Below are 13,625 nucleotides of genomic sequence, written 5' to 3'. Positions count from 1 at the left end.
TTTGGGGGTTTTGATTTACTGAGAGAAAACCCAGAACTCTCAGATTCGGGTTTACCCAGATGTGCCAGTTTACCTATTCTAGTAAATAGAACTTTGGAAAATGCTTGCTTCAGAGTTTTTAATTGGAGAGGGGTTGTTTTTGGAACGCTGGCATGGTGGGTTTCACATTTTGTTGCCACCTCCTGCACATGTGCCCACCCATCCACACATATGCTTTGCTCACATGCGCACCTTCCACACATGCGACCAGCCTCAAAACTGTGCCTGAATAGAATGGCATGGAGCCAAGACAGGGGGTGGGTGGGTGGGCCCACCTGTGATCTCCGCTACTGGTTTGTGCGAACTTGTACGAACTGGCTGAATACCACCTCTGACCGGATTCCTTTAGGGTAGCTGTGCATCTTGTGAATTACATGTAAGAATAAAATGAACACAAAATAGCAAACCACGCGTGTGGCAAACTTCAGTGCAATCAGTGCTCAGTTAGATAAGTATAATTAATTTCTAATAAAAGAATTGCAGAGATCCAGAAACACAGAGCAATTAAAAGTTCATTTTCCTCTCTGACAAAATATCCATACATTGTATTTGTAGTTCATTCTCTTTCCCAGTCGCGTAGCTGAGGTCTACCTTTATTCCTCTGTCACAATATCTCTTATTTTGGAACCTAAAATAGACAACACAAAGTTTTATTTGGAATTAGTTCAGGGCCAGCCAGTACAATCTTATGTTATTGCCATAACAGCTAAAACCACTTATTTCTAGCTTGCATTGAAAAATTATGTAATGAATATTTTGCCGGAATCTTTGCAACTCAGTGAAGATTGTGAGTGATCCGTTTCCCCATTTACAGTCTTTTTAAGTTTTTTTCCAAAGAAATGCTTGATGCTTTATAGTTCTCCTTCCTAGAAATCACTAATTTTTTCTTAGATCATAAAGTAAGAATGTATCTGCTGGAAAGGAAATAATTGATAAGGGCTCTCAATTAAATGTCCCTGCCCAATTCTTGTTACTTCTTCATGATCAATTTATTTATTAATCCCATTTCTACAGGTGTAAAAACAGGGAATCTCTCTGTCAACTTGCAAAGCTTTCAAGTTGCCATGAGCAGGAAGAAGGGAGAACTGAAGTGAATTCCATACATTCTTCCTGACCGCAATCAGAAGGAGAGTGTTAGGTTTCACAGCCAGCCAAAGTGGTTAATTGGAGAATGTGATTTATGACATGGCCAGAGGGGAGGGGAGAGACAGGGTCATAGGGGAATGTAAATCTACGTGGGATTAGTCCTAACTGCATCCGAGTATTGCCGGAATGTTGCTCCTAATAAATGAAAAAAAAGTGCTGTTATTAGCCATCAAACCTCAAAAATACAAAAAGGTTTCCACAATTTTGGCCATACTGTAGGTAATAGGGGATGTGGTGGCTCAGTGGCTAAGATGCTGAGCTTGTCGATCAAAAGGTCGGCAGTTCAGTGGTTCGAATCCCTAGTGCCGCGTAATGGGGTGAGCTCCCGTTACTTGTCCCAGCTTCTGCCAACCTAGCAGCTTGAAAGCACGTAAAAAATGCAAGTAGAAAAATAGGGACCCCCTTTGGTGGGAAGGTAACAGCGTTCCGTGCGCCTTTGGCATTTTGTCATGCCATCCACATGATCACAGAGACATCTTTGGACAGCACTGGCTCTTTGGCTTTGAAACGGAGATGAGCACCGCCCCCTAGAGTCAGGAATGACTAGCACATATGTGCAAGGGGAACCTTTACCTTACTATAGGTAATGTGACTCTCTTGTCCCAGAAACAGATGCAATATTGATAGCTATGCGTGTATTCTAACAGTTTAGGAAAGTGTCATAACAGCAGCTGGCAAATGGGAAAATGCCAAATCTAACTGAGTAGCTTGCAGGTCAATATGATTTACGGCACTCCAGCGAGAACGTTAGCTGGGAAAGTAGTGCAACCTATATCAAGCAGAAACACAGCCGAATAACCCAACTCTCTCTCTCTCTCAGATGTGGGGGCCAAGTCATGAAATGCTTCTGTAAGCATATCAGCAGCTGTCAATTTATAATGAAAGCTTTGTAGCAAACTACTAAAGGTATCATATGGAGGGATGGCAAAATAAAAAAAGGAGAAGAGATTATTGATGTCTGAGAACATTAGAGGGAGATATTTTTCTTCGTCCAATCGCCAGCTACACATCCGTGACCCTCATGGCATCTCCCCCCCCCACCGCCCCAAGCCATCATAAAATTTGCAACAGCCGAGGCACTTTAACAATATTTTGAGTTACGGGCGCTGCCAAAGCCTGCTAATTTTTGAAGGAAGTAGAAATATTGTTCTATGGGCACATTTCCTGGCAAATAGATGGGGAAGAAATGGAAGTAGTGACAGCTTTTATTTTCCTGGGCTCCAAGATCACCGCAGATGAGGACTGCAGCCAAGACATTAAGAGACGCTTGTTCCTGGGAAGGAAAGCTATGGCAAATCAAGACAGCATTCTAAAAAGCAGAGACATCACCCTGCCAACAAAAGTGTGCAGAGTCAAGGCTACAGTTTTCCCAGTTGCAATGTATGGCTGTGAAAGTTGGACCATAAGAAAGGCTGAGCGCCAAAGAATTGAGGCCTTTGAACTCTGGTGCTGGAGAAGACTCCTGCGAGTCCCTTGGACTGCAAGGCGATCCAACCGGTCAGTCCTAGAGGAGATCAACCCTGACTACTCTTTAGAAGGCCAGGTCCTGAAGATGAAACTCAAATACTTTGGCCACTTAATGAGAAGGAAGGACTCACTAGAGAAGAGCCTAATGCTGGGAACGATGGAGGGCAAAAGAAGAAGGGGACGGGGCAGAGAACGAGGTGGCTGGATGGGGTCCCTGAAGCAGTTGGCATGAGCTTAAATGGACTTCAGAGGATGGTATAGGACAGGAAGGCCTGGAGGAATGTTCTCCAATGTCATGATGGGTCAGACATAACTTCGCAAGTAACAACAACAATGGGCACATTTCGAAGCTTCTTGGTTCTCGTAAAGAAATCTCCTTTGGTTAGTAAGTCAAAACATCAGCTGGATTTTAATGATGTTAAAGTGGATCAGAAACAGGGTTCTTATGTTGAGTCCAGAACGATTTAAAGACCTCTTTGGATTTTTGGGAGGTCCTTAATAACCACAGAAGACAACGTTAGAGACCTGTGTCAGCATAATCAAAAGCCTTCTTAATTGGACCGTGCTGTTACTTTTCTTTCTTTTTTTAAATGTCTCTATCAGATGCACAATTTGTTACTCATAAACACACACGCATACATCTCAGCAGTAAGATGGGCAATAAGGATGGGCATATTTGGCTCTGATTTGATTTTAGAATATTTGATTTGACCCAGTCCATTGACCTAATCTGATTAAGATCTTTGATTTAACTTGGAAAATCAAGTTAATTTGAACCGAACTGTTGGATTCATCAGGCCAGTTTGTTCCTAATGGGAATAAATGTACTTCCTCAAATTTATCCAATCACATCATCATTCAATCGGATACTGTATAATAGCTGGTTGAAAGGTATAACAGCCATCTTGTGAAGCGATGTTGTTTCCCTCCCGTCTTTTGCACTTTTGTCTCTGACTTCTGATTGTACTAAAAGAGTAAGAATCAAAAGTGCTCACCAGTTGTCCTTCAATAAGAGCATTTCTGCTTTGCCAAGTGGTCCTGTTGGGAATTCAGGCCACCAACTGTTCCTGGAGGGTAGGAACAGATATCATCACTCTCTGTTCATCTCGGTAGAGCAAAAATATGGTCCCTGATATGTTTTCATGCTCCAACCTGAAGCAACTGGAAAATACATGAAATTGTAGGGAAGGAATAGAATAGAATAGAATAGAATAGAATAGAATAGAATAGAATAGAATAGAATAGAATAGAATAGAATAGAATAGAATAGAATAGAATAACAGAGTTGGAAGGGACCTTGGAGGTCTTCTAGTCCAACCCTCTGCTTAGGCAGGAAACCCTACACAACTTCAGAATAATGGTTGTCCAATCTCTTCTTAAAAGCTTCCGGTGTTGGAGCATTCACAACTTCTGGAGGCAAGTTGTTCCACTGATTAATTGTTCTCACTGTCAGGAAATTTCTCCTTAGTTCTAGGTTGCTTCTCTTGATTAGTTTCCATTCACTGATTCTTGTTCTGCCTCCAGGTGCTTTGGAGAACAGCTTGACTCCTTCTTCTTCCCTTCCCCTAGTCCTTCTTTTCATTAAACTAGACATACCCAATTCCAGCAACCATTCTTTATATGTTTTATCCTCGAGTCTCCTAATCATCATTTTTGCTTTGGAAGGGAGGGAGGGAGGGAGGGAGGGAGGAAGGGAGGGAGGGAGGAAGGGAGGGAGGGAGGGAGGGAGGAAGGAAGGAAGGAAGGAAGGAAGGAAGGAAGGAAGGAAGGAAGAAGGAAGGGAAGGGAAGGGAAGGGAAGGGAAGGGAAGGGAAGGGAAGGAAGGAAGGAAGGAAGGAAGGAAGGAAGGAAGGAAGGAAGGAAGGAAGGAAGGAAGGCCCGCCCAGTGGAAAAGTAAATAAACTACAGAGAATTTATATAAAGATATATTTCTCTGTTCAATAAATTGTTCTACATGTCTGCACAAGGATTATAACCACTATGCCTTTATGACTCTTCTCAACACTAGCCACACCAATTCTTACTGACCTAAACTGGGAATATACAAGAAAGGATTCCCGCCCACCCCCACCTGAATACTGTATGTATGTGTATGCTGATGCTTTAACTTGATACAGTATATATGATTGTGTGTATATTTATTTATTTATTTATTTATTTATTTATTTATTTATTTATTTATTTATTTATTTAATTTATTTAATTTATTTATTTGTCAAACATGTACAAGGTAACAAATATAGGTATGAACATGAACATAAACAAAGGAAGTAAATGCAAATAAATGGGGTCATATATATGTGCATATAAATGTTTGTTTATGCACATGCACACTTACACGTGTGCAAGACCAACAGGATATTATATTATTCCAAAATGAATCCCTTGCAAGCTTCCCCTTCCCTTCTTATACTAGCTTAGATTTAGCCCAACATCAGTGCTGCCCAAGAGAGCAAATTGAGGATGCTGTAAGGTAGTCCATTCTCTCCCTCATTTGTCAAGGCAGAGTGGACGGGGTCGTAAGTATCAATTTAAAAAACGCTCATTTTACAAGCAGAACGCTCCAAATAATTTCTGCATTGTCACCGTTGAATCTTGCCACCCCAAGCCATTAGGCACATCAAGCAGATGTAAATCCATTCCTTCATCTTGCACAATTAATTCTGTAATGAGTCATGGTTTTCATCACGTACTTTGCTCGCGCTAGCCATGGGAAACGGGAGAAGGGCTGTACAGATGTTGTACTTTGTCTCCAGTGGAACGGTCTTTAATCACCCCTCTTCCTTCAAGAATCTCACTTAGAGAGATTGACAACTGGAAAGTCACTTTGAAGCTTAGAAGAAATCTCACCGGTTCTCAGATACCCCCAACAACATGGTAAAGGACTGCATTTCCTTTGCTTGAATGACTCTTTTTTCCCACTGAGTCTTCCCCTTTTATATTTATCACTCAATTGGAGAGCAAAGCAATAGAGGAATCTGTCCTGAAGTTTGTGAATGCCATTGAGATTCATGGAAGCTAACAAGAGGCTGACCCAGTGTGTAAAAGCCATTGACATCCAAAGAAATAAAAGAACAAGATAATAAGCATGAAAACTCAAGTTGAGCTTTTTTATTTATTTATTTATTTATTTTGGTAGCACCATAGCGTACCCATTTTATGGCAGAAGTCTGAGGAAACCATATTTTGAATATATTTCTATCAGTCCTTTTGAACACAAAAAAAGTATTAGTATCTACTCCTGCTCATGGCAACTTGAAAGCTTTGCAAGTTGACACCTATATGGTATCAACAGCTCATTTTGTGTGGTGTTGCTGTACATTCTAAACTACCAATGCCATTTTAACTTCCTGGTCATATTTTAGGACCAAACACTTTAACAAATCCTTATCAGGAGTTCAATTCTCAAAAAAATGAGAAAGTGGATGAATTTTGTACCATAAAGGAATATCTCTGTCTCTCTGTCTCGGTCTCTGCCTCTGTCTCTCTCTCTGTCTCTCTCTCTGTCTGTCTCTGTCTCTGCCTCTGTCTCTGTCTCTGTCTCTCTCTCTCTCTCTCTCTCTCTGTGTGTGTGTGTGTGTGTGGGTGGGTGTGTGTGTTTCTGTATCTCTCTGTGTCTGTGTCTGTGTCTGTCTCTCTCCCCATCCCCATCCCCATCCCCATCCCCATCCCCATCCCCATCCCCATCCCATCCCCATCCCCATCCCCATCCGTACTGGTCTCACCAACCAGTACGCTCCCATAGAGAGGGGCTCCTCAGGTTGCCATCAGCCAAACAATGTCGACCGGCGGCCCCCAGGGGGAGAGCCTTCTCTGTTGGGGCACCCGCCATCTGGAACGAGCTCCCCCCGGAGATACAGAGGATCCCAGACCTGCGCACTTTCCGCCATGCCGTCAAAACATTTCTTTTCCAGCAGGTCGGCCTGGCCTAACCGCTCTTTTAAACTTTTTAAACTTTTTAAAAAATTTTAAATTTTAAATTGTCTTATGAATTTGGGGTGTTTTAAATTTCATTTTCTGGGCCAATTATTTAATTGTATTTTAATGGTTTTTTAACATTTGTATTATATGTATTTTATTTGGCTGTTCACCGCCCTGAGTCCTTCGGGAGTAGGGCGGTATACAAATTCAATAAATAATAATAATAAAATAATAATAATAATCCCCATCCCCATCCTATCTCTATCTCTAATCCATTAGTGTCAAACTTGCAGTGTCACATTACCATCATGTGACTTTTCACAATGTTTTTTCCCTTTGTGGAGCTAGGGTGGGAGTGGCCTGTGCATGACGCATCTGGCCCATGGACCGCCAGTTTGACACCCCTCTCTAATCTCTCTCTAAACTCTCTCTCTCTCCCTCTCCTCTCTCTCTCTCTCTATCATCTTTATCATCTCTATCTCTCATCTATCTATATCTGTCTGTCTGTCTGTCTAGTGATATATCAGAGTTTTATAGACTTTTATCATTATTTTTATTACCTATGATCCAGTGGTGGGTTTCTACCAGTTCGCCCAGGTTCGGGTGAACCAGCAGCAGCAGCAGCGGCGGGACGCTCTGCCCACCCACCCAGATGTCATCACTGATGCTCTGTGCATGCACAGAAGCCCTGCGCATGGGCAAAGCAAGCGTGCGCGCACACACTCACATTTCTGAACCAGTAGTGAAGGTAACTGCTATGATCCCAATTACTTATTCACCTGCTCCAATGGGGGTTCAGTAGAGACTCAGTCTGTCAGAAATCAGAAGCTTTTTTTTTTAAGTTTATTTCTTACCTGTATTTTTAATACAGATAAGAAATAAATATTGGGGGGGAGGAGAAATTGTCCCCCTCAGAACGAGTTCGCAATTCGGGTTTCCTCCTAGACTCACAGCTGAGATTAGAGCAACATCTGACAGCTGAGGCTAGGGGGACCTTTGCACAGGTTCGCCTGGTGCACCAATTGCGACCCTACTTGGATCGGGAAGCTCTCCTCACTGTCACTCATGCCCTTGTCACCTCATGGTTAGATTATTGCAATGTGCTCTACATGGGGCTACCCATGAAAACTTTTCGGAGACTACAGTTGGTCCAGAACGCAGCTGCACGAGCTGTTGTGGGTGCACCTAAGTACACCCATATTACACCAATTCTCCACGAGCTGCACTGGCTCCCTATTGGTCTCCAGTCACAATTCAAGGTATTGGTTATTACCTTTAAAGCCCTACATGGCTCAGGGCCAGGGTATCTTCGAGACCGCCTTCTACCGCATAACTCCCAATGACCGGTAAGATCCCACAGAGTTGGTCTCCTCCGGGTCCTGTCAGCTAAACAATGCCGGCTGGAGGGCCCGCGGGGGAGGGCCTTCTCTGTGGCTGCCCCAGCTCTCTGGAACCAGTTACCTCCTGAGGTCCGGACCATCCCCTCCCTATTGGCCTTCCGAAAAGCGGTGAAGACCTGGCTTTTCCGGCAGGCCGTTGATCTCGCTCTTGCGATCCGTCGAGATCTGGCCATGAATGGTATGAATGAGTTTTAGTGTTTTAAATTTTTAAATGTTTTTTATAATGATTTTAAATGCATTGTGAGCCACCCTGAGTCTTCGGAGAGGGGTGGCATACAAATTGAATTAATAAATAATAATAAATAAATACATTAGATAAGGCAAAGCAGAAGCATCTGCAGCTATAATGTGTCCTTTCTTCTAACCCATGTATACCACACACACACACATACATATATTATGTGCCTTGATAGAAAAACACTATATATATATATATATATATATATATATATATATATATATATATATATATATATATATATATATATATATATATATATATATATATATATATATATATTTCTTACTTCTTCGTAGGGTTTATGTGTGTTTTTCTTCTAGCCAGGTTTTCCCTATGTAAGACATGGGTGTGGCCTACTGATGACAGCTAACGAGCTAGAAATGGATCTATTTAGGTCTCCCACCTAGCAGTTAGAGCTTGCTAGGTGTCAGAAAGGAAAAAAGCCCAGAACCGAGTAGATGTGATTCTACTGAGCTGGAGCTACAAAAAAAAAAAAAAAAAAACCTTGGCTACGTAGGGAAAACCTGGCTAGAAGAAAAACATATATATATATATATATATATATATATATATATATATATATATATATATATATATATATATATATATATATATATATATATATATATATATATATATATATATATATATATACATACACATACATACATATGTCTTTTTTCCTTTTTCGTAGGTTTTTGATGTGCATATTCTTTCTAGCCAGGTTTTACCTACCTAAACTCTGTGTTGCAGTTTGTCAGCAGAAAAAAGGCCCAGAAACTTGTGAATGAGATTTCACAGAACCAGGGCTGTAGAACAACTTAGTTTACGTAGGTAAAACCTGGCTAGAAAGAATATGTATATGTGTGTGTGTGTGTGTGTGTGTGTGTGTGTGATGAAGTCACATGATTTTCAAAAATACACTGCATGTCATGTCCATACATAAAGTCAGGGCTCTTATCTCACACTTAGATTGTTCAGCAAACTCGGACATTTTCCCCTCTTCCACAAGCCATGATTAAACAAACCACTACTAAGTGTGATATATTATATATAAACAAAACCATTCACAAATCCCATGTAATCTTACAACCACATCACAAATACAAGGCTGGTTAGAATCAGGCAGGCTTCAAATCAATTTTCCAAAATAGTTCATCAATTCAATTTCACTTCTGAATTAATTTGTAAAAATCAATTTGATTCTGTTTGGATGTCTGAACCATTTTAAATCAAACAATCCAAACTGGTCCAATTCAATTCAGGATAAAATCATAGCACGGTGGAAAGCGGTCCAAAATTATTCAGATGCACGCCAGTTTGATTCAATGCTTTGAGTTGACTTGGCAAACAGATCTAGCCAGGCACTTTGGTTTGCAAATCCAGTCAAATAACTCTGTAAACCAATTTCTGAATCAAACACATCCCTTACTAAGATGCCAGCATTGTGAGGTTAAAGGTTGCAACAGTCAAAAGTTGCTCGCACATTAAATTAAATTGTTAATGAAACTCGAGATGGCGCAGTGTGGAGGCCACAAATGCCCCCTTTAAGTGTAAAACGATTCCTCCCGCAGCACCACAATCTAGATTAAAATACCCCTGAATGCCAAGGACAGCTTAACAGTATCTTTATTAAGGAAACTGTAGAGAGTTGCCATTGTAAATTTAATACTGGATCAATGCAGAACTGGGAGAGTAATACCATTTTGTGTTCGAAAGTGCATCCTACAGCTTTGCGGCTCTGCAAGGATGAATTAAAACCGCACTCTAGCAATCCACATGGAATGAAACAATAGGCGGTATATATCTAACCATGTCATAACCAATGAGACAACAATCAGATTTCATGCTGTACCCAGCACAAAAAGTCATTATTTTCCAGTCCATTGATCAAGCATGAGTTTTCAAATGCAGCTTTGTGCTTAGGGTGGAAGGAGGTATTTTAAACATTTCCATTTTAGTATGCACTTAAGAGCAGTCTCTTAAACTCTGTTTTATCTCCCATGGCTTGGGGGGGGGGCTTTCTTTGCTATCTACGGAGCTCCCCCACCATATGTACACAGTCCGTGGGAAATGGAACATAATGCTTATTTTTAACATCACATTTACAGTTACAATGGCTGCTAAAAACAGATTCCCCCCACTCCCACTCCGGGGTAACAACAACAACAAAAATTAAGATAAGTGTGCATATTTGCTTCATGTCATTTGCCTCCGTGAAGAGTGGGAAGACCATTCATTTGTATCCTATTAAAAGTAAGGCTGTGTGGAAACATCTAAAACTCACCCACATATCCAGGCCCACACGCTACTTATCTTAGCCCTCTGTTCACTTCTTACAGAATGTTTGGTACTGTAGATATGACACCAATCCCTATTAAAATGCTATTTGTGGGGTGTGTATGTGTGTGTGTGTGTAACTGGTGGATAACACTCTGTAAAATTATTCTATATCCATGCACTGGTTGTAAAGAAAAGTCATGTATGAGCCACACACAAAAACATTATGTCATTTTTTTTCTGGAACATGAGGCCTACATGGTGCAAAGGAGGGTTATCTTTGATTATTTCTGTCCATCTCAGAAGATCAGACAGGGTGGGCATTGTCCAAATCACCTCTGGAGAAGAAGAAGAAACTGGAAGAAGGGGGAGGCAGAAGAGGAAGAGGAGGAGGAGGAGAAGAAGGAGAAGGAAAAGGAGAAGGAGAAGAAGGAGAGGCAAGAGGAGGAGGAGGAGGAGGAGGAGGAGAATTTGGATTTACCAAACTCTATATCCTAAGCAGACTTTTCCAAATAATATGAGATCAGTCTGTAACCGCATAGTACCTCCATGTTGCTACAGGTAATTCAGTAAAGACTCTTAAATGGGGAGGCAATTTGTTTATCATGCTAAGACAGCCGGCACAATTACTTCAATTAAAGAACAATTCACGTTCTGAGCAAGAACGTATACGGTATAAGCAAAGAGACAACACTAGAAGTTTTTTATTTGTTTGTTTGTTTAATTCAGTGCAGAATCTTATCATAATCATAAGTTTATTTGTCAAGCGTATATAAGATAACAGGTAAAAGTATAAACATAATTTGAATACATGAAAAGAGTAAGTAAAAAGGAATATTAGGACAGGGACGGTAGGCACGCTGGTGCACTTATGCACGCCCCTTACAGACCTCTTAGGAATGGGGTGAGGTCAACAGTAGACAGTCTAAGGTTAAAGTTTTGGGGGTTTGGGGAAGAAACTACATAGTCAAGTAGTGCCTTCCAGGCACTGACCAATCTGTTGCTGAAGTTGTATTTTCTGCAATCCAGTTTGGAATGTGAATCTTGCAGGTTTTCTTCTCAGAAAGACTGAAAGCACTTTATCCCCTGACCAGATATTTATTTATTTGTTTGTTTGTTTCCCTTCAGGGCCAAAAAAAAAAAAGTAACTAAAGTCTAGGAAATAACTCTGTTTTTGCAAGTGGATATCTTGCCAACTGCTGATACTCTGCTATCTATAATGGTGTTTTGCCATCACACTTTATCTACCCCTTCACTATGCCTTATCTTTCCTTACCCCCTCAGTGAGTAAACAAATAGAGCATATTCAAAAAAAAATAAAATGACTCCTTCTTCAAAGAGAGCTGAGAGCTTCTAAAGTTATAGCAGTGAGGTTTTTATAAAGGGGAGGTAAAGAGAGGGACAGCTTTCCACGTTCAGAATCTTGTCTTCTTATTAGAAGATGAATGTTTTCTCAAGGAATATTTAATATCCCTGTGGTTTTTAAGATGTCTTCCAGAGCACTTCAGGGGTTTTTTTTTTTGGAAGATGTTATCAGATTTTTCCCCCTCAACTAAAGGATCACCTAATGTCAACCAACCTTTCCTGAAATATTATTTCTCTGCCACTGCTGATCTTTCTTTGCAAAAAAAAAAAAAAAGATTACGAGTTCCAGCGATCAGTTTGAGATTCAGTTCAGGCAGATTATATCAGGGGTGGGCTTCAAAAATTTTAGCAAGGGGTTCTCTACCCAGTTGCTGGATGGGCGTGGCCATGGTGGGTGTGGCCTAGTCGGCCTCCTGCACCGCAGTGGGTGAGGGGCGTTTTTGCCCTCCCCGGATTCCGGAGGCTTTTCTTGAGCCTCCAGGAGGGTGAAAACAGCCTCCCCAGGCACCGGAGGCACTCTAGAGGCTGGAAACAGGCCTTCCCAAATTTCTGGTAGGCCCGTTTTTCATCCTCCTCGAGCCTCCACACATACCCTGTACTTACCTGCATCCTGAACAGGCCACGTGAGGACTCCTAGGAGGGGTGAGGTGGGGTGGGCGTGGCCAGCCAGGAGTGGGATTTGGGGGTTTCTCCGAACTGCACAGAATCTTAGCTAGAGGTTCTTCCGAACCCAGAGGTGGGTTCTAAATTTTTTTACTACCGGTTCTGTGGGTGTGGCTTACTTTGTGGGTGTGGCTTGGAGGTCATGTGACTAGGTGGGCGTGGCTAACTGGTCAGAGTCATTTCTGGAAGGTCCTCGCACTTATGACCAGTCCTCGCACTTACGACCTGACTCATTTGTTTGCTTTTAACACTGATCAGCTGTAGGAAGGCCCTTTGAAGCCCACGGCAAGAGTTTAAACAGTTTTCTTCCCTCTAGTCATCAGCTGGGACTCAGGAGGCAGCAATAGATTGGGGGTGGGACCAAATAAAAGGTAAGAATAACGTGGGAGGGTGGTGGGGTGGGAGGGCGGGGGGGGAGAACTGGTTCGGTGATGTCATATCGTCACCGCTACCGGCTCGGCCAAACCGGACCGAACCGGGAGGAACCCACCACTGCCCGAACCCCTGCGAACCCCAAGCAGCCCACCCCTGATTATATTTTATATATATAAATGCCTGCATTTTAATTGTAGGCGGCACCTTACAATGCACACCTTTCTCATCATTTTGCAATTGAATCATGAAAAGAAAAAGATTCAACGCCCGGTGCATTCGTGTGTGTTCTTATTGTCTTCCCGTTGCCTTAGGTGAATATCTGGACATTAAGCAATCAAACATGTCAATCTTCTCGGGAAGGTGAGAGAGGGAAAAAAAAAACCTTGCAGTTCCTTTAGTAACCTTTGCATGAAATATTAAGAAGGAACAGCTTCTGCAGAATACAGAAGAAGTAAGTAGATTGCAAAAATCTTGTTGAAGATAGAGAGCCTGGAAGGCACTAAATTAACTCTTTCTTTCCTCTTTCTTTCTTCTGAAGGATTTGAGCCTAATTGAGCCAACTCTGTGGTAATATCATATCTATGCATTTATGTGATGTGTGGGAAGAAATATCCATCCAAGAAGGGAGAAAGACACTGGCAACATGGAGGCTGATTGGAAAGATGGTTTAATGGAGCAGAACCATCAAGCACATGGTCCTGGTCAGGGGTGAAATCCAGCAGGTTCTG

The 13,625-nt window shown here is 41.7% G+C and overlaps 1 long non-coding RNA gene across 2 annotated transcripts in view; it reads right to left on the bottom strand.

Moving 5' to 3' along the window:
• Nucleotides 1-533: 533 nt before the first annotated feature.
• LOC117667017 (uncharacterized) overlaps nt 534-13,625 on the bottom strand; it is a 45,213-nt gene continuing 32,121 nt past the window's right edge. The window contains exons 3-4 of one of the 2 annotated variants that reach the window (XR_004591932.3): nt 3,648-3,719; nt 534-667 (exon numbers count right to left, since the gene is read on the bottom strand). This is a non-coding gene — a long non-coding RNA (uncharacterized LOC117667017). The remainder of the gene's footprint in view (nt 668-3,647; nt 3,720-13,625) is intronic. The other variant, XR_004591931.3, reaches the window with a different exon arrangement.

The sequence above is a fragment of the Pantherophis guttatus genome, chromosome 5, assembly GCF_059756535.1.
Source record: "Pantherophis guttatus breed Tessera chromosome 5, ASM5975653v1, whole genome shotgun sequence".
NCBI classification, from domain to species: Eukaryota; Metazoa; Chordata; class Lepidosauria; order Squamata; family Colubridae; genus Pantherophis; species Pantherophis guttatus.
This window is presented reverse-complemented; position numbering and strand designations above follow the sequence as displayed.